Here is a 27,790-nt window from a genome sequence, read left to right on the forward strand (position 1 = left end):
CTCAAAAGAGCTGCTGGTGCAACGCCGCCCCCTGCTGACTCGCGGCCAATCGGCCGCCAGCAGGGAGGTGTCAATCAACCCGATCGTACTCGATTGGGTTGATTTCCGACGATTCCTGTCCGCCTGCTCAGAGTCAGCAGGGGGCGGCGTTGCATCAGCAGCTCTTGTGAGCTGCTGGTGTAATGCTGAATACGGAGAGCGTATTGCTCTCCGCATTTAGCGAGGTGTTGCGGACCTGATCCGCACTGTCGGATCAGGTCCGCAACACCTTTGATAAATAGGAGCCTAAGTCTCATCTAAGGAGCATAAAGCCCTTGGGATAGCCCTTGTTAAAATTACTAATGAAACCACATAGCACACAAGAGTTTTATTTATCATAGGCAATTTATTTATCAAAATAACTGAGACTGCTATTTCATAAAAATATCCCAAAAAAGTGCACATGATATTAATTGACTCCACTTTAACATTTCTATATTTCATACTCTTTTAAAATATGTTATAATCCCTCCATGATTAATGTGCCGTTTCCAACCATTTTTGAAAGCTTGGTATGTTTGAAACATTGAGGGCAATGCATTTGTCTTCCTTTTGTTTTCCTTATGGTTTCAGCTAAGTATATCGGATCTATGTCTTTAACATACAGCATATGTCACTGTGTACATAGATCTGTCAAGCACTTGATTGCTGTCGCTGTCAATGAGGTCTTTGTTGTAATGGGTAGGTTTTCATCTGTTAAATATTTCTAGCTGTTTAAAAATAGATTTCAAAATAAAAATGTCACTATCTCCCCCTTTAGCAGAACAGACATCATGGAGAGATGTGAAAAGGATTTAGAATAACAGATGTATCTCACTTCATCCAAATCATATGTCACCTCATCAAGATCTAACAGGACGTGAGAGCTCATGTAATAAAATATTGCTTTAAAGACAGCTATGTTTATATTGTTTTACACCAGTATCATCTATTATTACACATTTGTAAGTTTTCCTTCATGAAAATCTATTTTTATGAGTTGTAGGCAGGTATGTGAATAATTTGACATTTTTTGAAAGCCCACATTATAAGTATATATATATATATATATATATATATATATATATATATATATATATACAGTAGCTCACAAAAGTGAGTACACCCCTCACATTTTAATATATCTTTTCATTTGACAACACTGAAGAAATGACACTTTGCTACAATGTAAAGTAGTGAGTGTACAGCCTGTATAACCGTGTAAATTTGCTGTCCCCTCAAAATAAGTCAACACACAGCCATTAATGACTAAACCATTAGCAACAAAAGTGAGTACACCCCTAAGTGAAAATGTCCAAATTGGGCCCAATTAGCCATTTTCCCTCCCCAGTGTCATCTGACTTGTTAGTGTTACAAGGTCTCAGGTGTGAATGGGGAGCAGGTGTGTTAAATTTGGTATTATTGCTCTCACACTCTCTCATACTGTTCACTGGAAGTTCAACATGGCACCTCATGGCAAAGAACTCTCTGAGAATCTGAAAAAAAAGAATGGTTGCTCTGCATATAGATGGCCTAGGCTATAAGAAGATTGCCAAGACCCTGAAACTGAGCTGCAGCATGGTGGGCAAGACCATACAGTGGTTTCACAGGACAGGTTCCACTTAGAACGGGTCTTGTCATGCTCAACTAAAGAAGTTGAGTGCTCGTGCTCAGCGTCATATCCAGAGGTTGACTTTGGGAAATAGACGTATGAGTGCTGCCAGCATTGCTGCAGAGGTTGAAGGGGTGGGGGTCAGCCTGTCAGTGCTCAGGCCATACGCCGCACACTGCATCAAATTGGTCTGCATGGCTGTCGTCCCACAAGAAAGCCTCTTCTAAAGATGATGCACAAGAAAGCCTGCAAACAGTTTGCTGAAGACAAGCAGACTAAGGACATGGATTACTGGAACCATGTCCTGTGGTCCGATGAGACCAAGATAAACTTATTTGGTTCATATGGTGTCAAGCATGTGTGTAGCTGCAACCAGGTGAGCAGTAGGAAGACAAGTGTGTCTTGCCTACAGTCAAGCATGATGGCGGGAGTGTCATGGTCTGGGACTGCATGAGTGCTGCCGGCCCTGGGAGCTACAGTTCATTGAGAGAACCATGAATGCCAACATGTACTGTGACATACTGAAGCAGAGCATGATCCCCTCCCTTCGGAGACTGGACCGCAGGGCAGTATTCCAATATGATAACGACCCCAAACACACCTCCAAGACGACCACTGCCTTGCTAAAGGAGCTGAGGGTAAAGGTGATGGACTGGCCAAGCATGTCTCCAGAGATAAACCCTTTTGAGCACCTGTGGGGCATCCTCAAATGGAAGGTGGGGGAGCACAAGGTCTCTAACATCAACCAGCTCGGTGAGGTCATCATGGAGGAGTGGAAGAGGACTCCAGTGGCAACCTGTGAAGCTCTGGTGAAGTCCATGCCCAAGAGGGTTAAGGCAGTGCTGGAAAATAATGGTGGCAACACAAAATATTGACACTTTGGACATTTCCACTTAGGGGTGTACTCACTTTTGTTGCCAATGGTTTAAACATTAATGGCTGTGTGTTGAGTTATTTTGAGGGGACAGCACATTTACACTTATACAGGCTGTACACTCACTACTTTACATTGTAGCAAAGTGTTATTTCTTAAGTGTTGTCACATGAAAAGATATAAAATATTTACAAAAATGTGAAGGGTGTACTCACTTTTGTGAGATACTATATAAATATATATATATACACACACAAACACAAGCACACATGTATATAGGTTTATTTTGAGATCTCAGTTGTTAGGAAAAAGGCAGGCAAATGGCTTTAACATATATATATATATATATATATATATATATATATATATATATATATATATATATATACATGTCTAAATATGTATGTACTGTATGTATGTATATATATATATATATATATATATATATATATATATATGTGTGTGTGTGTGTGTGTGTGTGTTTATATGAGTGTACAGATGTATTTATACATTTATATGTGTTTATACTGTATATATATATATATATATATTAACAGACATATATACACATATGAACACATAAATACATAAATATACTGTGACAGAACCCAAGGCATAGTTTTGGAAGGTGTCTGTATTCCCCCAAAAGTGCTGCAGTGCAGGGTATGGTCTGACAAACCCAGGGAGAATAGTTGTGTTTGTTTACATCATAAAAAAATGTTGTGATTTCTTTCTGGGTCCCTGGGAAAGAGCATTTAAAGATTAGGATGGACCAGTGTTCCACCCCGCAGTTTGCAGGCAACCCATCATGTGAGAAAGTCCAGTCTAGGAATTCTGTCTAACCCAGCTAGCTACTCACCTGCATGTGGTAATTGACAGCAGGTGCTGATAAAAATTCCCAGTCAGGGATTCAGAGTCAGAATGCCAGCAGTAAGGAAAACTGCAACACTCTCCTGAGAGACTAAGAGGAATTATCTCTAAAGAAAAAACAAAGTTTGAAAAGTCTGTGCATTTTTCTTTTCTGAAAAGCTACTTAGTGCAGTCAGTTGTACTTGTTAGTAAGTGCTTAGTGGACAGCGGGCAAACACACTGATAGTCTGTTAAGGAAACAATACCACACTTAAAATGAAGGAAGTTGTAAAGGCTTTACTTAAGGCTACGGCCACACAGCAACAGGCCACTGCCATACAGCAGCAAGCTACTGCCACCAGCAAGAAAATATTGCAGTGCTACAACAACTGGCATTAACAAAAATCTTGGCCCGTCTGGGAGTAACAACAGCATTGAGAGCCCAGCGATTTCACTCCTGATCTTATAATCAAGACAAAGCCATGCGGTCACATATGTTTGACTTGATACATCTTGCCAGGAAAGCTAGTCACATTGTGGAACAACTCGTGATGGACTGGTTCCTGCGAGTATTGCTTGTTTCCCTACGGCAATCGGTCAGCCAGAGTGAACCTAAAACTGCTGATGGTCTAGTTGCCCTGGTGGAATGCTATTTGGCTGCAGAAGAGTTTTTGCAAATCCCAAACCAAGAACGACCTAGAGCCCCGAAAATCCAGAGTCCTAGTAAATTGGGTAAGACTGTTCCAGGGAAAAGGGGGTTTCAGGAGGAGCAGATGGGTTTCTACAACCTGAGGGACATTACAGCAAGGTGCAAGAGTTTTGTGAGACAAGAAGAGTCCACAATAGCCTCAAATATGTTGTCTAATGCTAATATTAAATGTTTTCAACAGGGGCAGAACTACTAGGGATGCAGATAACACAAGTGTGACCGGGCCTGGGAGGTCCACCCATCAGGGGGGCCCAACAGCTTCGGCATAACATTTTTTTTCCTTCATGGGATGCTGCTCTGCTGCAGGCACATTTACATGGCTACATCATGATCCCCAGTTCCACCTTGCAAGGCTGCCACCTGGATGAGGACTGCGAGTGTTGGCACTGGGCAGGGCTGGCTCTCGGCAGGTGCAGCACACTCAGCCTCGCACTATAGCCTGGCTGTGTGTGACTCAGGCCTTGTGCTGGAAGATCAGAGTTGCACATAGCCAGGCTATAGCACAGTGTTGCTAAGATCATCCATGCCTGTCACACAAGGGGAACCACCATCCCCAGAATTTAGAAGTCACAGGCATCGCACAGCAGCAGACATGAAGAACTTTAAGCAGTCAGTTGCAGCAGCTAGACAAGTAGTGAGTTGCTTGTGAATACATTTTACTTGCTGAGCTGGTGGCTGCTGATGGCTGCTGATGCTGCGGTTCTGCTGCCGTGGCTGCCCGCCCCCATCGCAGTACACATCATAATATATTATTATTTATTTTAAATTCCAAAAGCCTGGTGCAGATGCAGCACAGTGAGCACAGGCTTTTACAGTGAGGCAGGTCCCTTTTCAGGTGTGCCACTGGCAATATGGCAGCTACCCGGGGGGGGGGGGCAGGTGGAGAATCAGGGCTTTCTCGGGGTCCTGTGTGAGTGGGACCATGATGCATCTTTCTGCATGCCGGGCAACCAGAGTGTCAATTCAGAGAGTCACTCACATTATCAGCATGGAGGCAACCATCTAGTACTCCCGCATGGATTCCCAGTGAATAGCACTAATGTAAGACTACGTTCAATGTGAAAAAGAACATAGATGGATGCAACCAAATTTTTTTTCAGCTCTAGTCTCTAGAATAGTTACAGAAGACTGATATTTTATTATTTAAATATATATATATATATATAATATAAACCTAAATATATATATATATATATACAGATCTGTATATATATATATATATATATTTATCTATCATTTATCTATCTATCTATCTACATACATATATCTATACGCTTTGTTTTAAATATTTAAATATATATATATATTTGGATCTGGCACAATGGCCACTGACTCTGTGGAAGTGAGAGTGCAGATGCATACAATTTTAAAGAACTATACTTATATTATCAAATTGTCTTCTTTCTCTTTGTATCCTTTGTTTAAGGAGCAGCAATGCACTACTGTGAGCTCGATGAACACATTGGGTGAGCCAATGATGATAGGCATATATGTACAGCCGCCTATCAGCACATAGGTTCCAGCAGTGCACTGCTGCTGCTTCTGAGCCTTTTCAATAAAGGATACCAAGAAAAAATCAAATTAGATAATATATGTAAATTAGAAATTTGTTTAAAATTGCATGCTCTATATAAAACATGAAAGTTTAATTTTGACATTATTATGTTGAAGAAAAAAAAAAGATATGTATAAAATTCACATTTTTTTGGGGGGGGGCTTCTTAGATTCTTGGACCTGGGCCCTGTGGTTTCTAGTTACACCCCTGGTTTTCAATGTGAAGAGTATGGGCATTTTGCAAAGGACTGCCCTTAGAATGATGTTGCTATGGAATGGAATGTTGGCAATATGAGGGACAATTATTCATTGTACTCTCGTTCAGTATATGCAGTTAACAAAAATGATTGTCTAAATGGCCACCCTTGGTGCACTGTAAGGGTGGAAGGAAATTAAATTAAATTAAAGCTTTGCTGGATTCTGGTAGCACAGTTACGCTCATAGACAAGGGTCTGTTGAGAAATACTCCTATTGATAATTACCAGAACCTAGATATTGCCTGTGTCCATGGGGACATACACAAGTATCCAACTGCTAAAGTACTTATTGAGACACAAAATGGCCCTATAAATCATAGAGTTGGTTTAGCAGATAAATTAGTCCATGAAATGGTAATAGGCAGAGATTTTCCCCACCTTTTGAATCTATGGGATGCTGCTGAGAAAAATTCACTGGATTCAGTAGAGGGCGCTGTTTGTGATTTTACCTTTTCTGATTTATTGGGGCATGACTTAGACAAAATAACTGTTGCTAAAGGGAAACAGTCAACCCCTATGGAAACCCTAGTTGGAGGTAACACTGAATAGGATAATACAGGTCAATCTAATATATCTGAATCTGATGTAGAAATAACTGACCTAGAGGATAGCCCAAGTAACTTTAGGACTGCACAATGGGAGGATCCAACTTTAGATGTGGCTAGAAACTATATCTCCATAAAAATTGTACCCCGTTAATCCTGATAAAGCCCTCACCTATCCATACTTTGAACTGGAAAATTATTTATTATACAGAGTTGAAAAAAAAGGAGTCTGTCAAACAGCTATTAGTACCCCAGTCATATCGACACACTGTATTAAAACCTGGCACATAACCACATACTTGGGGGGACACCTGGGGATTGAAAAAGCAAGAGAGAGAATTTTTAGGAGGTTTTATTGACCAGGTGTAATGGCATCTATCACAAATTATTGTTCTTATTGTCCTGAATGCCAATTGACTGCCCCTCTTATAGCATTCCATAGTCCCTTGGGCCCTTACCCATAATTGAGGTCCCATTTGAATGCATTGGTATTGATTTTGTGGGTCCTCTTGTAAAGTCTGCAAGGGGACACCAGTGCATATTGGTAGTAGTAGACTATGCTACCCATTACCCTGAGGCAATACCCATGCGTACTACTTCTGCAAAACTGATTGCTAAGGAGTTAATGTTCAGCCGGGTTGGTATTCCCAAAGAAATTTTAATGGACCAAAGCACTCCAGTTATGTTGAGAATTACAAAGGAGTTGTGTAATCTCCTTCATATAAAGCATCTGAAAACATCAGTATATCACCTGCAAACGGTCTGGTAGAACGATTCAATAAAACACTAAAGGCTATGCTCAAAAAAGTAATTGATAAAGATGGGAAAGACTGAGACTTCCTTTTGCCTTATTTAATGTTTGGTATCAGAGAGGTCCCTAAAGCGTCTACTGGGTTTTCACCCTTTGAACTCTTATATGGAAGACACCCCAGAGGGTTGCTAGACATAGCTAAGGAGACTTTGGAACAGGAGTCAACCCCTCACAGAAGTGTGATAGAACATATAACTCAGATGCAGGAACGGATGACAGTCATTATGCCCACAGTTAGAGAACACATGAAAAATGGCCAACAGCATCAGCAGAAAAGCTATACAGAAATGCTAGGGTTTGTGTGTTTAACCCAGGAGATAGAGTGCTTGTCCTGGTTCCCACCGTAGAGAACAAATTGATGGTATCGTGGCATGGACCATATGAAGTCATTGACCGAGTGGGGGAAGTAAATTACAAAGAAAGACAGCCTGGGGGGCGAAAGAAGGTACAGATTACCATATCAATTTACTTAAGCCGTGGAAAGAAAGAGAAACACTTGTGGCTGTAAAAATAGCAGACCTCCCTACAATGGAGAAGAATGAACCCGTAGTCAATATCTCAGAAACCCTGACTATCCACCAGAAGAGAGAGGTAAAATACTTCATTAGATTAAATAAAGATGTTTTCTCCACAGTCCCAGGGAGAACTATGATAATAAAGCATGACTTTGTCACTGAACCGGGAAAAAGGATACATCTAGAGCTATATAGAATACCTGAAGCCCGGAAGGAAGCAATCAAATCAGAAGTAAGGAAAATGCTAGACCTAGAGATAATCGAAGAATCCCAAATTGACTGGAGGAGCCCAATCATGCTTGTACCAAAGCCTGATGTCACAATCAGGTTTTGCAATGATTGCTGGAAGCTGAATGCAATATCCAAATTTGATGCATACCCCATGCCAAAGGTTGATGAACTCGTGGAGAGGCTTGGGAGAGCCAGGTACCTTACCACATTGGATTTGACCAAGGGTTATTGGCAAGTGCCACTTATTGGATGGGCAAGGAAAAGACTGCCTTCTCTACTCCAGATACAAGGTGTTACCTTTTGGACTACATTGTGCTCCAGCAACATTTCAAAGAATTATGAACCGGATCTTAAGGCCATATGTTCATTATGCCACAGCTTACTTAGATGATGTGGTCATACATTGCGAAGATGGGGAGTGTTACTTGCCAAAAGTGCAAGCTGTCCTTAATTCCATAAGAAGTGCCGGTCTGACAGCAAACAGCTGAGAGCTGTATGACAGCTGACAGTGAATGTACTATTGGCTTGGAGGAGGCCAAGTATCTTGGGTATTACATTGGAAGAGGAATAGTGAAGCCACATCTAGCTAAAATTAAAGCCATAAGGAATTGGCCAATACCTTTGACAAAGAAACAAGTCACAACATTTCTTGGGCTTGTTGGCTACTACAGAAGGTTTATCTCTAACTTTGCTACTATAGCGGGTCCTTTAACTGACCTCACTAAAACAAAAGCTCTAGTAATAGTGAAATGGTCCCCTGAACTGAACAAGCATTTCAAAATATCAAGAAAGCCATCTGTAGAAAGCTGGTGTTAGTTACCCCTAATTTTTCAAAGGAGTTTGTTTTAGAGACGGATGCCTCTGATGTAGGGCTTGGAGCAGTGCTTTCCCAGGAAAGTCAAAGTGAAGAGCACCCAATACTATACCTCAGCAGGAAACTTCAACCTAGAGAAAATAACTATTTGATAGTTGAAAAGGAGTGTCTAGTAATTACATAGGCTGTTGAAACTCTCAAAAAATATTTGTTGGGCAGAAAATTTAGGCTAGTTACTGATCATGCACCTCTCAAATGGATGAGTCAAAATAAGGATAATAATAGTACAGTTACACGCTGGTTCCTTAGTTTGTAACCCTATCACTTCTCAGTAGAAAACAGGGCAGGATTTAAACAGGGATGCTAATGGCCTTCATGTATGCATACACTTTTGGCCATGGTTGCTCACCCCACTAGGTCTGAGCTGGGGGGAGAATGTGTGACAGAATCCAAGGCATAGTATTGGAAGGTGTCTGTATTCCCACAAAGTGCTTCAGTGCAGGGTATGGTCTGACAACCCCAGGGAGAATAGTTTTGTATGTTTACAGCATACAAAAAATATGTGATTTATTTCTGGGTCCCTGGGGTGGAGCCTTTGGAGAGTAGGACTGGCCAGTGCTCCACCCCACAGTTTGCAGGCAGCACATCATGTGAGAAAGTCCAGTCCAGGAATTCCGTCTTACCCAGCTAGCTACTCACCTGCATGTGGTAATTGACAGCAGGTGCTAATAAAAATCCCCAGTCAGGGATTCAGAGTCAGACTGCCAGAAGTAAGGGAAACTGCAACACTCTCCTGAGAGACTGAGAGGAATTATATCTAAAGGAAAAACAAAGTTTGAAAGGTCTGTGCATTTTTCTTTTGTGAAAAGCTATTTAGTGCAGTCAGTTGTACTTGTTAGTAGGTGCTTAGTGGAGCAAGCGTCTTTTGTTTTGTTTATGTTTATTTTGCCTGTTTTTGCCAGACCTGTTAATAAACGGACTATATTTTACAAAGCTACAACCTTGTGTGGCGTTTCCAGCTTTGAAGACTGTGTGATTGCAAGATCCCAGGTCACAATACATATATAGTCATAGGAGCCCTTTGCAGTCAAATATTTTGTTTTAAATCTCCCGTAAAAGTCTTACACGCCTCCCAAAAATAAACCCGACATGTAAAACCCCTATATCCGCCATCACCCCCATATTGGAACTATTAATAAATGTATTAACCCCTAAACCGACAACCCCACAACGCAATATGCCTAATGAAACTATTAACCCTAATTCGCCATTCACCCACATCAAAATCTACCTAATAAATGTATTAACCCCTAATCCGCCATTCACCCACATTGAGATCTACCTAATAAATGTATTAACCACTAATCCATCATTCACTCACATCGCAATCTAACTAATAAAAGTATTAACCCCTAATCCGCCAATCCCCCACAAAGTACCTATTAAAACTATTAACCCCTAATCCGCTATTAACCCACATTGCAACAAACCTAATAAATCTATTAACCCCTAATCCGCCAAACCCTCACAACGCAAATAACTAATTAAATTACTAAATCCCCTAACCTAACACTCCCTAAATTAACCACAATTAACTAAACTAAAAAATACTAAGTTAGTATTAAAATAAAAAAATAACATTACTTAAAAATGAAAAAATAAATAAAATTAAATGAATCTAAGATTACAAAAAATAATAAACCAAATTATCAAAAATAATAAAATTAAACCTAATCCCTATGAAAATAAAAAAGCCCCCCCCCAAATAAAAACACCCCCTAATCTAATACTAAACTACCAATAGCCCTTAAAAGAGGCCTTTTGTAGGGCATTGCCCTAGGTTAACCAGCTCTTTTACCTTAAAAAATACTAAGTCCCCCCTCTAACATTAAAAGCCCTCACCCACCAACCCCCTCAACATAAAAAACCTAACACTAAAAATCCTATACTACCCATTGCTCCTAAAGGGGCATTCATATCAGCATTTCCCTTAAAAGGGCATTCAGCTCTTTTACTGCCCTTAAAAGGGCATTAAGCTTTTTTACACTGCCCAAAATCCCTATTCCAAAAAGCCCCCCCAAAAAATAAAATTAATCCTAATTTTAACCCCCAAATAGGTACTCCAGCGGAGAAGGTTCTCTTCCAAGCGGTGAAGTCTTCTTCCATCGTGGCGACATCTTTATCTTTATCCAGGATCAAGCCAGAGCACAGATGAGTGCGGAACAGAAGACCGGCAATGGTGGAGACATCGAGCGTGGAGATCCTCTTCGTACGATCACCGTCGCACACTGAGGATTGAATTCAAGGTACGCCTTTAAATATGGGGTACCTTGCATTCCTATTGGCTGATTTGATTCTTCAAATTCAAATCAACAAATAGTATAAGAGCTACTGAAATCCTATTGGCTGATTTGAACAACCAATAGGATTTCAGTAGCTCTTATCCTATTGACTGATTTGAATTTGAAGAATCAAATCAGCCAATAGGAATGCAAGGTACCCCATATTTAAACACGTACCTTGAATTTAATCCTCAGTGTGCGGCGGTGATTGTACAAAGAGGATCTCCACGCTTGATGGTTCCGCTGTCACCGGTCTTCTGTTCCGTGCTCATCTCCGCTCCACGTTGGCTTGGTCTTGGATGAAGATAGAAAACATTGCTGCAATGGAAAAAGACTTCACTGCTTGGAAGAGGACCTTCTCCACCAGACTTCAGGAATGGTGAGTACCTATTTCGGGGTTAGAGTTAGGATTCTTTTTTTTATAGAATAGGGAATTTGGGCTGAATGCCCTTTTAAGGGAAGTAAAAGAGTCAATGAGCTAGTGACGTATGGGATATACAATCCTACCAGGAGGGGCAAAGTTTCCCAAACCTCAAAATGCCTATAAATACACCCCCTCACCACACCCACAATTCAGTGTTACAAACTTTGCTGAAGGCTCGTCAGAAACAAAGGGCTTCAAGCCCCATACGGAGCTTGATAAATATGCCTCACAAACTTAATTAAATTACGACTTAATGGAAGCGAGCCCTAAGTGTTTTCTGCTATTTAAAAAAAAAAACTTGAAACCTTACATACGGCCAGATAAAACTTCACTTGCATCAGATGAGAAAACATCAGATATACGCAAGAAATTAACTGTGTCAACTGAAGGATACAGGAATTATTTTAAAATAGAAAAATAAAGTAAACTTTTAACTCTTTATGCCGTACAATCTTAACTTATTTTGACATTGTGTTGCACATACATTACACATTTGTCTGTGTATTTGAAATAAGAATATAGATTTATAATTTAAAGTTGAATTTTAGTGTATTTTTTATACAAATATTCATGTGCACTAATACAATTTGTATATTATACTTTCAATATGCTTTACATTTCTTATTTTATTTATAATGTGCACCTCCTTTGCATATTGAAATCAAATGTAGGTTACATCCCTTAGCAATAGACACAGCCATCAAGGAAAAATTTGCCTTTAAAAAATTCCATAAAAGACCTCATGGCATTTACAATAATGTTAGATAGCTTTAAATAATCTGGCCCTAAGATAGGTAAAGAGGATCAGAAACAGATGATAATTGTTAAATAACAGAACTTGCATACTACATACATTTTCTGCAGAGTGGAATTAGTGAGAAAAAAATTATATTGATGTATTTTATGTAAAGGGACATTAAACCCCACATTTTTCTTTCATGATTCAGATAGAGAATATAGTTTCAAACAGCATTCCATTTTACTTATATTATTTAATTGTCTTGTTATCCTTTGTTGAAGAAATAGCAATGCACATGGGTGTGCCAATCAAATGAGACATCTATATGCAGCCACCGATGAGCAGCTACTGAGCCTATTTAGATATGCTTTTCAGAAAAGGATATTACAAGAGAATTAAGCAAATTAAATAATAGAAGTAAATCGGAAAGTTGTTAAAAATCATATGCTTTTATTTAAATCAGAAAAAATGGGTTTCATGTCCTTTTAATTTTCCTTTGCATTATGTCTATTGAAAAATACAAGAAAAAAAAATGGCATTAATAATTCATTTCCAATTAAAAAATAAAGTAAAAATGAAACTGTCATGGTTAAGTGGGACTTTGCAATTTGATAAGGCTTTCACATTTAGTTCTCTTGTCAAATTTACTTTGGATCTTTAGTTGAGAGCTCCGGAGTAACGATGCACTATTAGGAACTAGCTGTTGTATGGTGGCTGCACATTTATGCCTTTTGTTATTGACTCATCGAGGGAAAGATTACACATGCGACGCCGCTACAAAAGCTTTACACGGTTTTGATATCATATATAGGCCGCTGCATATAAATGTGGCACGTATATTTCACCCGTCACCCTCAATTTTACTCCAATAAGTTAAAATATAACCACGTTGAAAATTGGTATCACATATTCAGCGCAAGGACTTACTCGGTGAAAATTGAGAAATTTTACTCCATTTTCCCCTTGCCATACATAGACAGGCGCAGCAAGCCTTGCACTGAAAATGAAAGTACCGTAACTCCCATAATTGGTTGAAAATATTAACAAACACCTAACACGTGCAATATCTATCTACCTGTCAACCGCCAACCCCCACCGCAATAACTAATAAAATATATTAACCCCTAATCCACCATTAACCCATATCACAATGAACATAATAAAACTATTAACCCTTAATCCGCCATTAACCCACAAAGCAATAAACCAAATAAAATGATTAACCCCTAAACCTCCAAACCCACACAATGCAATAATTCTAATAGAATTTTAACCCCTAAACCGCCAAACCCCCACAACGCAATTAACTAATTAAAGTACTAAGCCCCCTAACCTAACACCCCCTAACCTAACACCACCTAAATTAACCCCAATTACCTAAATTAAAAAATACTAACATTACTTACAAATAAAAAAAAATTAGATTAAATTAATCTAAGATTGCCTCCTATGGAGGTGGTGAAATAAGTTTGTTCTAAGATTTCTATGTTGATATGCGCTTCTCAGCATTTTGAAGTCTGATTCCTCTTAGAGTACAGCGAATGTCAGAGGGATGTGAAGGGAGTATCACCTATTGAATGCAATGGTTTTCCTCACGGGAGATCTATTTCATAGGTTCTCTGTTATCGGCTGTAGACATTTATCTCCTACCTCCCTTTTCAAAACTCTCATATACCATTACCTCTACTGATAACTGTTTCAGTACTGGTTTGGCTATCTGCTATATGTGGATGGGTGTCTTTCGGTAAGTATGTTTTTATTACTTAAGACACCTCAGCTATGGATTGGCACTTTATGCATTAATATAAAGTTCTAAATATATGTATTGCACTTATATTTGCCATGAGTCAGGTTCATGTATTTCCTTTTTTGCAGACTGTCAGTTTCATATTTGGGAAAATAAACATATTAAGAAATATTTTTTTTACCTGGGGTTTTAAATTGACTACATTTTTCTTTGCAAATTGCGGGCAAGATTAGGCCCGCAGGTGCGCCAAATGCTAGACTTTATTGCGTCATTCTTGGCGCGAGAATTTTTTGGCGCTTAAGTACGTCTGTTGACGCAAGTTCGTCATTTCCGGCGTCAACTATGATGTTGATGCTAAGTTCCTTACACAAGCTTGCGTCGTTAGTAACGCGAGTATCCGGACGTTGTTGGCGCCAAAAAATCTACAGTTACACTGTGCGTCATACTTGGCGCCAAATTTTTCTTTATTTTGTCACCCCATTGCTATTTGCCTCTTGACATTTTCTATGTCAGAGGGCTATGCTATTTGCATTTTTTCCCATCCCTGAAACTGTCATATAAGGAAATTGATAATTTTGCTTTATATGTTGTTTTTTCTTTTACATTTTGCAAGATGTCTCAATCTGATCCTGTCTCAGAAGTATCTGTTGGAACTTTGCTGCCTGATATCGGTTCTACCAAAGCTAAGTGCATTTGTTGTAAACTTGTGGAGATTATATCTCCGAATGTCATATGTAATAGTTGTCATGATAAATTTTTACATGCAGATAATGTGTCCATCAGTAATAGTACATTGCCGGTTGCAGTTGCTTCAACTTCTAATGTACATGATATTCCTATGAATTTTAAAGAATTTGTTACTGATTCTATTCAGAAGGCTCTGTCTGCTTTTCTGCCTTCTAATAAACGTAAAAGGTCTTTTAAAACTTCTCATAAGATTGATGAAATTTCAAATGACCGACAACATAATGAATTATCCTCCTCTGATGAGGATCTATCTGATTCAGAAGATCCTTCCTCAGATATTTACACTGACAAATCTACTTATTTATTTAAAATGGAGTATACTTGTTCTTTGTTAAAAGAAGTGTTAATTACTTTGGATTTTGAGGAAACTAGTCCTCTTGACATTAAAACTAGTAAACGTTTAAACTCTGTTTTTAAACCTCCTGTGGTTACTCCAGAGGTTTTTCCTGTTCCTGATGCTATTTCTGATATGATTTCTAAGGAATGGAATAAGCCAGGTACTTCTTTTTTTTCTTCCTCAAGGTTTAAAACATTGTATCCTTTACAAGCAATTTCAATAGAGTTTTGGGAAAAGATCCCCAAAGTTGATGGGGCTATTTCTACTCTTGCTAAACGTACCACTATTCCTTTGGAAGATAGTACTTCTTTTAAGGACCCTTTAGATAGGAAACTCGAATCTTATCTAAGGAAAGCTTATTTATATTCAGGTCAGCTTCTCAGGCCTGTAATTTCTTTAGCTGATGTTGCAGCTGCATCAACTTTTTGGTTGGAAAATTTAGTGCAACAAAAATTGGATTCTGACTTATCGAGCATTGTTTGCTTACTGCAACATGCTAATCATCAAGGATGTTTGGATAAATTCTGTCCAAAATCAATGGATTTAGAGCATTGTCTCTCAGGGGTATTGAATAGAATTCAGAATAAGACCTCCTGTGAGAAGATTTTTTCTCTCACGCATCCCAGCAAATCCAGTAAAAGCCCTGAAGTGTGTTTCAGACCTGGAGTTTTCAGGGGTAATCATGCCAGTTCCTTTTCAGGAACAGGGTCTGGGTTTTTATTCAAATCTATTCATTGTCCCAAAGAAGGAAAATTCATTCAGACCAGTTCTGGATCTGAAAATTTTGAATCGTTATGTAAGAGTACCAACTTTCAAGATGGTGACTATAAAGACTATTCTGCCTTTTGTTCAAGGACATGATATGTGTGCAATAGACTTGTAGGATGCATACCCTCATATTCCGATTCATCCAGATCATTATCAGTTCCTGAGATTCTCTTTTCTAGACAAGCATTACCAATTTGTTGCTCTTCCATTTGGCCTAGCAACAGCTCCAAGAATCTTTTCAAAGGTTCTCGGTGCCCTGCTCTCTGTAACCAGAGAGCGGGGTATTGCAGTGTTTCCTTATTTGGACGATATCTTGGTACTAGCTCATTCTTTACGTTCTGCAGAATCTCACACAAATCAACTAGTGTTGTTTCTTCGAAAACATGGTTGGAGGATCAATTTACCAAAAAGTTTCTTGATTCCTCAGACAAGGGTCACATTTTTAGGCTTCCAGGTAGATTCAGTGTCTATGACTCTGTCTCTAACAGACAAGAGATGTTTAAAATTGGTTACAGCCTGTCGGCACCTTCAGTCTCAGTCAATCCCTTCAGTGGCTATATGCATGGAAGTTTTAGGTCTCATGACTGCAGCATCGGACGCGATTCCCATCGCTCGTTTTCACATGAGACCTCTCCAGCTTTGTATGCTGAATCATTGGTGCAGGAATTATACAAAGATATCACAATTAATATCCTTAAATCCCAATGCTCGACACTCTCTGACGTGGTGGTTAAATCACCAGCGTTTAGTTCAAGGAGCTTCTTTTGTTTGGCCAACCTGGATTGTGATCACAACAGATGCGAGTCTTTCAGGTTGGGGAAATGTTTGGGTATCTCTGACAGCACAAGGGGTTTGAAAATCTCAAGATGCAAGATTACCAATCAATATTTTAGAACCCCATGCAATTCTCAGAGCTCTTCAGTGTTGGCCTCTGTTGAAGAGAGAACCGTTCATTTGTTTTCAGACAGACAATATCACAACAGTGGCATATGTCAATCATCAGGGTGGGACTCACAGTCCCAAAGCTATGAAAGAAGTATCTTGGATACTTGTTTGCAGCGTAATCCAGCTCCTGTCTAATTTCTGCGGTACATATCCCAGGTGTAGACAATTGGGAGGCAGATTATCTCAGCCGTCAGACTTTACATCCGGGGGAGTGGTCCCTCCATCCAGATGTGCTTTCTCAGATTGTTCAGATGTAGGGTCTTCCAGAGATAGAGCTGATGGCCTCTCATCTAAACAAAAAACTTCCCAGATACCTGTCCAGGTCCAGGGATTTTCAGGCGGAAGCAGTGGATGCGTTGACACTTCCTTGGTGTTATCTACCTGCTTATATTTTCCCACCTCTAGTTCTTCTTCAAAGAGTGATCTCCAAAATCATTATGGAGCAATCGTTTGTGTTGCTGGTGGCTCCAGCATGGCCTCACAGGTTTTGGTATGTGGATCTTGTTCAGATGTCCAGTTGCCAATCTTGGCAACTTCTGTTAAGGTCGGACCTAATGTCTCAAGGTCCGTTTTTCCATGAGGATCTCAAATCATTAAATTTGAAGGTGTGGAAATTGAACGCATAGTGCTAAGTCATAGAGGTTTCTCTGACTCAGTGATTAATACTATGTTACGAGCTTGTAAATCTGTCTCTAGGAAGATTTATGATCGAGTTTGGAAGACTTACATTTCATGGTGTTCTTCTCATAAATTCTCTTGGCATTCTTTTAGAATTCCTATAATTTTACAGTTTCTTCAGGATGGTTTGGATAAGGGTTTGTCTGCAAGTTCCTTGAAGGGACAAATCTCTGCTCTTTCTGTTTTATTTCACAGAAAGATTTTTAAACTTCCTGATATTCACTGTTTTGTACAGGCTTTGGTTCGTATCAAGCCTGTAATTAAATCAATCTCTCCTCCTTGGAGTCTTTATTTGGTTTTGAGGGCTTTACATGCTCCTCCATTTGAGCCTATGCATTCTTTGGACATTAAACTACTTTCTTGGAAAGTGTTGTTCCTTTTGGCCATCTCTTCTGATAGAAGAGTTTCTGAGCTATCTGCTGTTTCTTGTGAATCTCCTTTTCTGATTTTTCATCAGGATAAGGCGGTTTTGCGAACTTCATTTAAATTTTTGCTTAAGGTTGTGAATTCTAACATCATTAGTAGAGAAATTGTAGAGAAATTGTTTTCCCTTCCTTGTGTCCTAATCCTAAGAATTCTTTGGAAAAATCCTTACATTCTTTGGATGTGGTGAGAGCTTTGAAATATTATGTTGAAGCTACTAAAAATTTCAGGAAGACTTCTAGTCTATTTGTTATATTTTCTGGTTCTAGGAAAGGTCAGAAGGCTTCTGCTATTTCCTTCGCTTCTTGGTTAAAGCTTTTGATTCTTCAAGCTTATTTGGAATTGGGTCAGGCCCTGCCTCAGAGAATTACAGCTCATTCTACAAGATCAGTCTCCACTTCGTGGGCTTTTAAGAATGCAGCTTCAGTTGATCAGATTTGCAAAGCGGCAATTTGGTCCTCTTTGCATACATTTACTAAATTCTACAGTTTTGATGTATTTGCTTCTTCAGAAGCAGTTTTTGGTAGAAAAGTTCTTCAGAAACAGAAGCTATGAAACAGCGGTCTAAAGACCGCTTCTCCATAACTTGTCCTCCTGCTCTGAGTCGGCGGACAGAAATCAAACCGATTGGCTGCGTGTCAGGCTACTATTTCTTTAAATGGGGGCATGATTCTTTTGTTGCCTCTAGCTATTTATTCACACCTGTGACTATACTAATTGCTTTCTATTGATTGTCTTTCATACTTCGTGTAAAACTTTCTCCTAAGCCTCGTCCTGAATGGGTACATACTGAAGACTAAGCTTGCCTTCTTTCTACCTTCCTTACTGAAGTCCTACTGGGTTACTATATTCAGCACGGCGCATACACCTTAGTAACACTTGTTCTGCATATAGTGATTCGCAAGTGTTTGCTCTCTCTCAGCTGCCGTAGAAACACTTCCGGATCACGGCATCCCGTTACAAGCAAGTTTTGCTTATTCAGTGATCCTGCATCCCCGGAGCAGCCACGGAATGATACCCTTGAAACCAGCATCTATGTCTGTGTCACTGACGCTTCCTCTGTGCTCTCACACCACCTGAGACGTAAGTCCGTTTCAGTCTTATTTTCAACTGTCGAATCTGCTCGCATCTATCAGTGAGCATTCGCATACTAACTGCCTAATATATTATTAACCTGTTAAAAAAATTACAAGAATTTTAAACTAATTACACCTAATCTAATCCCCCAAATAAAATAAAAAAGCCCCCCAAAATAATAAAAAGCCCTACACTATACTAAATTACAAATAGCCCTTAAAAGGGCTTTTTTGGCGGGGCATTGCCCAAAAGTAATAAGCTCTTTAACCTGTAAAAAAAAATACAATACCCCCCCAACATTAAAACCCACCACCCACACACCCAACCCTACTCTAAAACCCACCCAACCCTTAAAAAAACCTAACCCCTTGAAGATCACCTTACCGGGAGAAGTCTTCACCCAACCGGGCCGAAGTCCTCAACAAATCCGGCAGAAGTGGTCCTCCAGACGGGCAGAAGTCTTCATCCAGATGGCATCTTCTATCTTCATCCATCCAGCGCGGAGCAGGTCCATCTCTTAAGACATCCGGCGCAGAGCATCCTCTTCATCCGACGGCTTGATTGGAACACCCAATAGAATGCCAGCTCAATCCTATTGGCTGATTGGATTTTTTCTACCTTAATTCTGATTGGCTGATAGAATTCTATCAGCCAATCGGAATTGAAGGGACGCCATCTTGGATGACGTCATTTAAAGAAACCTTCATTCAACAAGAAGCCTTCGGATGATTGCATCAGCCAATAGGATTTTTTCTATTGTCTTGAAGATGGACCCGCTCCATGCCGGATGGATGAAAATAGAAGATGCCGTCTGGATGAAGACTTCTGCCCGTCTGGAGGACCACTTCTGCCCGTCTGGAGGACCACTTCTGCCGGATTTGTTAAGGACTTCGGCCCAGTTGGGTGAAGACTTCTCCCGGTAAGGTGATCTTCAAGTGGTTAGTGTTAGGGTTTTTTAAGGGGGTATTGGATGGGTTTTAGAGTAGGGTTGGTTGTGTGGGTGGTGGGTTTTAATGTTGGGGGGATTTGTAATTATTTTAACAGGTAAAAGAGCTGATTACTTTAGGGCAAAAGGCCCTTTTAAGGGCTATTTGTAATTTAGTGTAGGGTAGTGCTTTTTTATTTTGGGGGGGCTTTTTTATTTTGTTAGTGGGATTAGATTAGGTGTAATTAGTTTAAAATTCTTGTAATTTGTTTATTATGTTCTGTAATTTAGTGGGGTGGTTTGTACTTTAGATCATTTTATTTAATTGTATTTAATTGTATTTAATTTAGGGAATTGTGTAGTGTAGTGTTAGGTGTAATTGTAACTTAGGTTAGGTTTTATTTTACAGGTAAATTTGTATTTATTTTAGCTAGGTGGTTATTAAATAGTTAATAATTATTTAGTAACTATTCTACCTAGTTAAAATAAATACAAACTTGCCTGTAAAATAAAAATAAACCCTAAGCTAGATACAATGTAACTATTAGTTATATTGTAACTAGCTTAGGGTTTATTTTACACGTAAGTATTTAGTTTTAAATATGAATTATTTAGGTAATGATAGGAATTTTATTTAGATTTATTTTAATTATATTTAAGTTAGGTGGTGTTAGGGTTAGACTTAGATTTAGGGGTTAATAACTTTAATATTGTTGCAGCGATGTTGGGGGTGGCAGATTAGGGGTTAATAAATGTAGGTAGGTGTCGGCGATGTTAGGGAGGGAAGATTAGGGGTTAATAATATTTAACTAGTGTTTGCGATGCGGGAGTGCGGCGGTTTAGGGGTTAATATATTTATTATAGTGGCGGCGATTACCGGTTCGGCAGATTAGGGGTTACATTTTTTTTTATAGTGTTTGCGATGAGGGAGGGCCTCAGTTTAGGGGTTAATAGGTAGTTTATGGGTGTTAGTGTACTTTTTAGCACTTTAGTTAAGAGTTTTATGCTACGGCGTTGTAGTGTAAAACTACTGACTTTAAAATGCGGTACCAGTCTTGACAGGAGAGGGTCTACCGCTTACTTTTTGGCAGACTCGTAAAATACCCGCGCTATGCAAGTCCCATTAAAAAAATAGGATACGGAATTTATGTAAGTGGATTTGCGGTATTTCCAAATCTGGCCAAAAAAGTGAGCGGTACACCTGTACCTGCAGGACTCGTAATACCAGCGGGCATTAAAAAGCAGTGTTGGGACCGGCCAATGCTGCTTTTTTAAGACTAACGCAAAACTCGTAATCTAGCCGAATTATTGTTAGATGTTTTTATAATAATTGTAACTGTACTTTGTAATGTATTTTTGATGTGACACTTTTTTGTTTTGCAAAACAGTTAACCACAGCTCTGAGGATTCGGTAATAATTCTAGTTTACTTTCAAGTCATAATACCAGCGCAATTTAACCTGCATGCAAATGATCCCGAAAATCTGATATCGCTTGTACACAAACAATGAGGCCGATTTACTAAATATCTGTCGGACCTGATCCAACAGTGCAGATCAGGTCCGACAAACATCGCTGAATGAGGAGAGCAATACGCTCTCCATATTCAGAATTGCACCAGCAGCTCACAAGAGCTGCTGGTGCAACACCGCCCCCTGCAGACTCGCAGCCAATGGGCCGCCAGCAGGGAGGTGTCAATCAACCCGATCGTACTCGATCGGGTTGAATTGCGGCGATTCCTGTCTGCCTCATCAGAGCAGGCGGACATGGTTATGGAGCAGCGGTCTTGGTTATGGAAACACGGCCCTTCAAGCTCCATTCGGAGCTTGATAAATGGGCCTCATTAGCTCATTATTATTATTATTATCAGGTATTTGTAGAGCGCCAACAGGTTCTGCAGCGCTGATCTTCACTTGTAATCTGATCCTTTATGTATAACCCCTAAAAAGGATAATGCTATTTGGTATAGTCCTGCTCAGGAGCAGCACGTATTGCAGCTGTTTAACAGGAGATAACTTGTAATAAGCAGATATATGCAACTACTGCTCCTGGTTGGCTAAGCAGCCTTGTTATGTTCAGGAGCTCCAATTCTTGAGGGGCGCAATCTTGATTTTTCCTGTGTGTTTAATTCATTTGCAGATGTTAGATACATTGTAAAATAAGGCTAGTAATGTAAAATTACATGCTCTAATGAATTAGATCATGTCATTTTTACTTTCAAAATTATATCATAATTAAAAAAGGAAAAGAAAGAAACATTAGGATTTAACTGGGCTTTATATCTGTCTGTGTGTTTGTGGTTGTGTGTGTTTGTGTTTGTGTGTGTGGTTGTGTGTGTTTGTGTGTGTTTGTGGTTGTGTGTGTTTGTGTGTGTTTGTGGTTGTGTGTGTTTGTGTTTGTCCGTGTTTGTGGTTGTGTGTGTTTGTGTTTGTGTGTGTTTCTGTTTGTGTGTGTTTGTGGTTGTGTGTGTTTGTGTGTGTTTGTGGTTGTGTGTGTTTGTGTGTGTTTGTGTGTGTTTGTGGTTGTGTGTGTTTGTGGTTGTGTGTGTTTGTGGTTGTGTGTGTTTGTGTGTGTTTGTGGTTGTGTGTGTTTGTGTGTGTTTGTGGTTGTGTGTGCTTGTGGTTGTGTGTGTTTGTTTGTGGTTGTGTGTGTTTGTGTGTGTTTGTGGTTGTGTGTGTGTTTGTGTTTGTGTGTGTTTGTGGTTGTGTGTGTGTTTGTGTGTGTTTGTGTATATATATATATACAGGGTTTTTTTGTGGGGGTACTCACCGCTACTGAGTACCCCCACCTCTGCCAACTCATAAGAGGTAATATTTGTAATTATCACGTAAAAACTCTAGTTTTCACAAGAGAGGCTGCAAAATACATCAAATGCTGTAAATAATGTTGTCCCTTTGCTTTTATCAAAGTTACTGAGCAGAATATATCAATTAAAATTCAATGAATACTGGCACCTTTTTTTTTAAATACCGGCACCTTTTCTTTTACAAAAAAACACTGTGTGTGTGTGTGTGTGTGTATATATATATATATATATATATATATATATATATATATATATATATATATATAAATGTATATATATATATATATATATATATATATATATACTGTATATATATAATGTGTGAATTTGTATATATTCAAAACCTTCTAAGTTTTGGGTACATATATATGTACCCACAAATCAGAGAAGAAGATGCAGCTGTCAAGTATAAAAAGTCTTTTATTCACACAAAAATGTTTAAGAATACACAACTTGGAAGCATCCAAAAAGCTGATAGAGAGCGTAGCACCTATGGCTTTGTACAACATATATATTTACCTCCTATATTGCAGGTGTTTGCTGTACCACTGCTGGCTGAGTCAGCTATCTTGTGCACGCTATAATGGGCCACACAAGATAGGAGCCCCAGCCAACAGCGTTATAGCAAACACCTGCAGCATAGGAGCACTCAGTTCCCCAAGTGCCTTCATGCTGGTAAGCTCCACTCCGTTCTTGGCATATACTTAAAGAAAAGAGTGTGTTGTGCCTCAGTAAGCTCCTGCCCGGCCTGCACTTTGATCGTGTCGGGTAGAACGCTGCCTATCCAACTCCCTTGGTTTGGACAGTGTGCTAAGCTTGCACCTACATACCTTCAACATACTTCCATCTGGTAATTGATCAGCACAATTACAGGGAGCGGCATGTGGGGATCTCACACGCAAGACCGCACACACCTCCTGATCACTGACTGCTGACCACTAAGTCCTCTGTGCTCCTTTTGTCATATACTCTTCCCGGGTTCCCACTCACACGGGAGATACGTCACTCAGTGCCTGTGCTTATTAAGCAGCACACTGCAGCCTTACTAGATAGGTATAGAAAACCATATAATACATCTTAAATAAATAATAGATTTTATTTATATAAGATGCCACTTTTAATAAATATGACAGCAGGTGCAGTTGCTTTCCCTGAGGACTCTGTGTGGGCTCCCCAGCACTCGGCCCTGGTGCAGTGGCACCTGTTGCACCGACAGTTGTTCCGCCCCTGTATACAAGTATTGTATGATTATTATATTTACAGGGACACTGAACACAATTTTTTCTTTCTTTCGTGTTTCAGATAGAGCATGCGATTTTAAGTAACTTTCTAATTTACTCCTATTATCCATTTTTCTTAGTTCTCTTGCTATCTTTATTTGATAAAGAAGACATATAAGCTAAAGAGCCAGACAATTTTTGGTTCAGAAGAAGGAGGGGTTAAAAAGTGGGGGCGCTGGGCTAAATAACACCTATGGCTCACCTTTAGCTATCCTCTTCCTGGATAGATGGGGTTTAAAGATAGGCACAAATTGTTTAAAAAGTGAGGCGCTACTAAAAGCACTAGGGGTTAAAATCAGGGAGTGCCTATAGTCTTTACAAATATCAGGAGCCCAAATCAGATTGTACTTAAAAATGCAATTTAATCATAAAAAAACATTCAATATAACATTTCTATACCATGGTAGAGAATAATCTAACAAATATCTAATTATTTTAAAAACAAAGTTCAAATGGTCAATAAATTATGCGTATAAGAAACAGTGTTGCAACACTATAATGGATAAACACATTGACATTTACACATAAAAAACATCATAAAAGAGTTATCATAGGTAATATCATAACAGTTTTTACCAAACCAAAGGATGCAATACATAACCAAATGGAGAGCATAAATCCTGCCTAAAGGTGTGAAATCATCCAAAATGATACTTTTCTTCTCTTCTAAAAAATTTATATTAAGACCATGGCATCTATTTATCAAGCTGTCAACCACAAATAGGCTGGAATTCCGCAGCGTATTTGTGGCGAGCCTGATTCGCCATAGTTGTCAAACCATAGAGACCGGCAAAAGTAGAATTTTGTGACATAATATACGATCCACCCGACTCAGTCCGACACAGATCGATGCTTACGTCATTACAGATGTTCCGATTGCAAATTAGGCACAATCTGACTACTTTTGCTAGTTAACAAACTACTACCAGATACGCCCACCACTATTCCGGCCCAGCGTACATGGTTTTCAATCCGTCGCCCTGGAGGTGGCGGATGCCATAGGAATCAATGGGAGTCTGAAAGCAGTGAAAGCTTATGTTTGCTGCTGTCCGATATCCCATTGATTCCTATGGGAACGTTTACACCTAACATGTACCCCGAGTCTAAACACACCTAATCTGCCGTCCCTACACCGCCACACCTAAAAAAAACGTTATTAACCCCTATCCCGCTGCTCCCGGAGCCCACCGCCACCTACATTATACTTATTAACCCCTGATCTGCCCCCCCTACACCGCCGCCACCTACATTATACTTATTAACCCCTAATCTGCCCCTCCTACACCGCCGCCACCTACATTATACTTATTAACCCCTAATCTGCCCCCCTACACTGCCGCCACCTACATTATATTTATTAACCCCTAATCTGCTGCCCCCTACACAGCCGTCACTATATTAAATTTATTAACCCCTAAACCTAAGTCTAACCCTAACCCTAACACCCCCTAATTTAAATATAATTTAAATAAATCTAAATAAATATTCCTATCATTAAATAAATTATTCCTATTTAAAACGAAATACTTACCTATAAAATAAACCCTAAGCTAGCTACAATATAACTAATAGTTACATTGTATCTAGCTTAGGGTTTATTTTTATTTTACAGGCAACTTTGTATTTATTTTAACTAGGTACAATAGTTACTAAATAGTTATTAACTATTTAATAACTACCTAGCTAAAATAAACACAAATATACCTGTAAAATAAAACCTAACCTAAGTTACAATTACACTAACACTACACTATAATTAAATAAATTCCCTAAACTAAATACAATTAAAAAAAATTAAATAAAATTATCTAAAGTACAAAAACCCCCCACTAAATTACAGAAACTAAAAAACAAATTACAAGTTTTTTAAACTAATTTCATATAATCTAATCCCCCTAACAAAATAAAAAATCCCCCAAAATAAAAAGTCCTACTCTACACTAAATTACATATAGCCCTGAAAAGGGCCTTTAGCGGGGCATTGCCCTAAAGTAATCAGCTCTTTCACCTGTAAAAAAAAATTACAACCCCCCCACATTAAAACCCACCACCCACACAACCAACCCTACTCTAAAACCCACCCAATCCACCTTGAAAAAACCTAACACTAACCCCTTGAAGATCACCCTACCTTGAAAAGTCTTCACCCAACCAGGCCGAAGTCCTCAACGAAGCCGGCAGAAGTGGTCCTCCAGACGGGCAGAAGTGGTCCTCCAGATGGGCAGAAGTCTTCATCCGGATGGAATCTTCTATCTTCATCCATCCGGCGCTGATTGGCTCCATCTTCAAGACATCCGACGTGGAGCATCCTCTTCTGACGACGTCTTCTTGAACAATGACGTTTCCTTTAAGTGACGTCATCCAAGATAGCGTCCCTTCAATTCCGATTGGCTGATGGAATTCTATCAGCCAATCAAAATTAAGGTAGGAAAAATCCTATTGGCTGATGCAATCAGCCAATAGGATTGAAGTTCAATCCTATTGGCTGATCCTATCAGCCAATAGGATTGAACTTGCATTCTATTGGCTGATTGGAACAGCCAATAGAATGCAAGCTCAATCCTATTGGTGGGATTTAATGTTGGGGGGGTTGTAATTTTTTTTTACAGGTAAAAAAAACTGATTACTTTGGGGCAATGCCCTGCAAAAGGCCCTTTTAAGGGCTATTTGTAATTTAGTGTAGGGTAGGGCTTTTTATTTTAGGGGGGCTTTTTTATTTTGTTAGGGGGATTAGATTAGGTGTAATTAGTTTAAAAAACTTGTAATTTGTTTTTTATTTTCTGTAATTTAGTGGGGGGGTTGTACTTTAGATAATTTTATTTAATTGTATTTAGTTTAGGGAATTTATTTAATTATAGTGTAGTGTTAGGTGTTATTGTAACTTAGGTTAGCTTTTATTTTACAGGTATATTTGTATTTATTTTAACTAGGAAGTTATTACATAGTTACTAACTATTTAATAACTATTGTACCTAGTTAAAATAAATACAAAGTTGCCTGTAAAATAAAAATAAACCCTAAGCTAGCTACAATGTAACTACTAGTTATATTGTAGCTATCTTAGGGTTTATTTTACAGGTAAGTATTTAGTTTTAAATAGGAATCATTTATTTAATGATAGTAATATTTATTTAGATTTATTTAAATTATATTTAAGTTAGAGGGTGTTAGGGATAGGTTTAGACTTAGGTTTAGGTGTTAATGAATTTAATATAGTGGCATCAACGTTGGGGGCGGCAGATTAGGGGTTAATAAGTATAATGTAGGTGGCGGCAGTGTAGGGGGCGGAAGATTAGGGGTTAATAAGTATAATGTAGGTGGCGGTTGGCTCCGGGAGCAACAGTTTAGGGGTTAAACACTTTATTTAGTTGCGGCGGGGTCCGTGAGCAGTGGTTTAGGGGTTAATACCCAGTGTGGGTGTTTAGTGACAGGGTACCAAGAAAGCTGTAAAAAAGCCAAATAGCAGCGAGATTGATGACTGTTATTTAACAACAGTCCGCTGCTCATTGCCCCGTACTTGGCGCGTGGCTTTTTGACAGCTTTTTTGATAATTTTGGAGAACGTATTCAGGTCCGCCACAGCGATGTTAGGCGATCCTAGGCGAGCGTATTGGTGCCGTTAAATGCAAGTAAGTTGATGGCTTGATAAATAGATGCCCATATGTCTGGAGTACTTGAGATACTTCTCTGTAAAAAAAAAAAAATCCCTTGGTCTCCAGTGTTTTTTAGAGACCAAGGGATCCTGTGTATGGTAAGAGTACCTGT

The sequence above is a fragment of the Bombina bombina genome, chromosome 10, assembly GCF_027579735.1.
Source record: "Bombina bombina isolate aBomBom1 chromosome 10, aBomBom1.pri, whole genome shotgun sequence".
Taxonomy (NCBI): domain Eukaryota; kingdom Metazoa; phylum Chordata; class Amphibia; order Anura; family Bombinatoridae; genus Bombina; species Bombina bombina.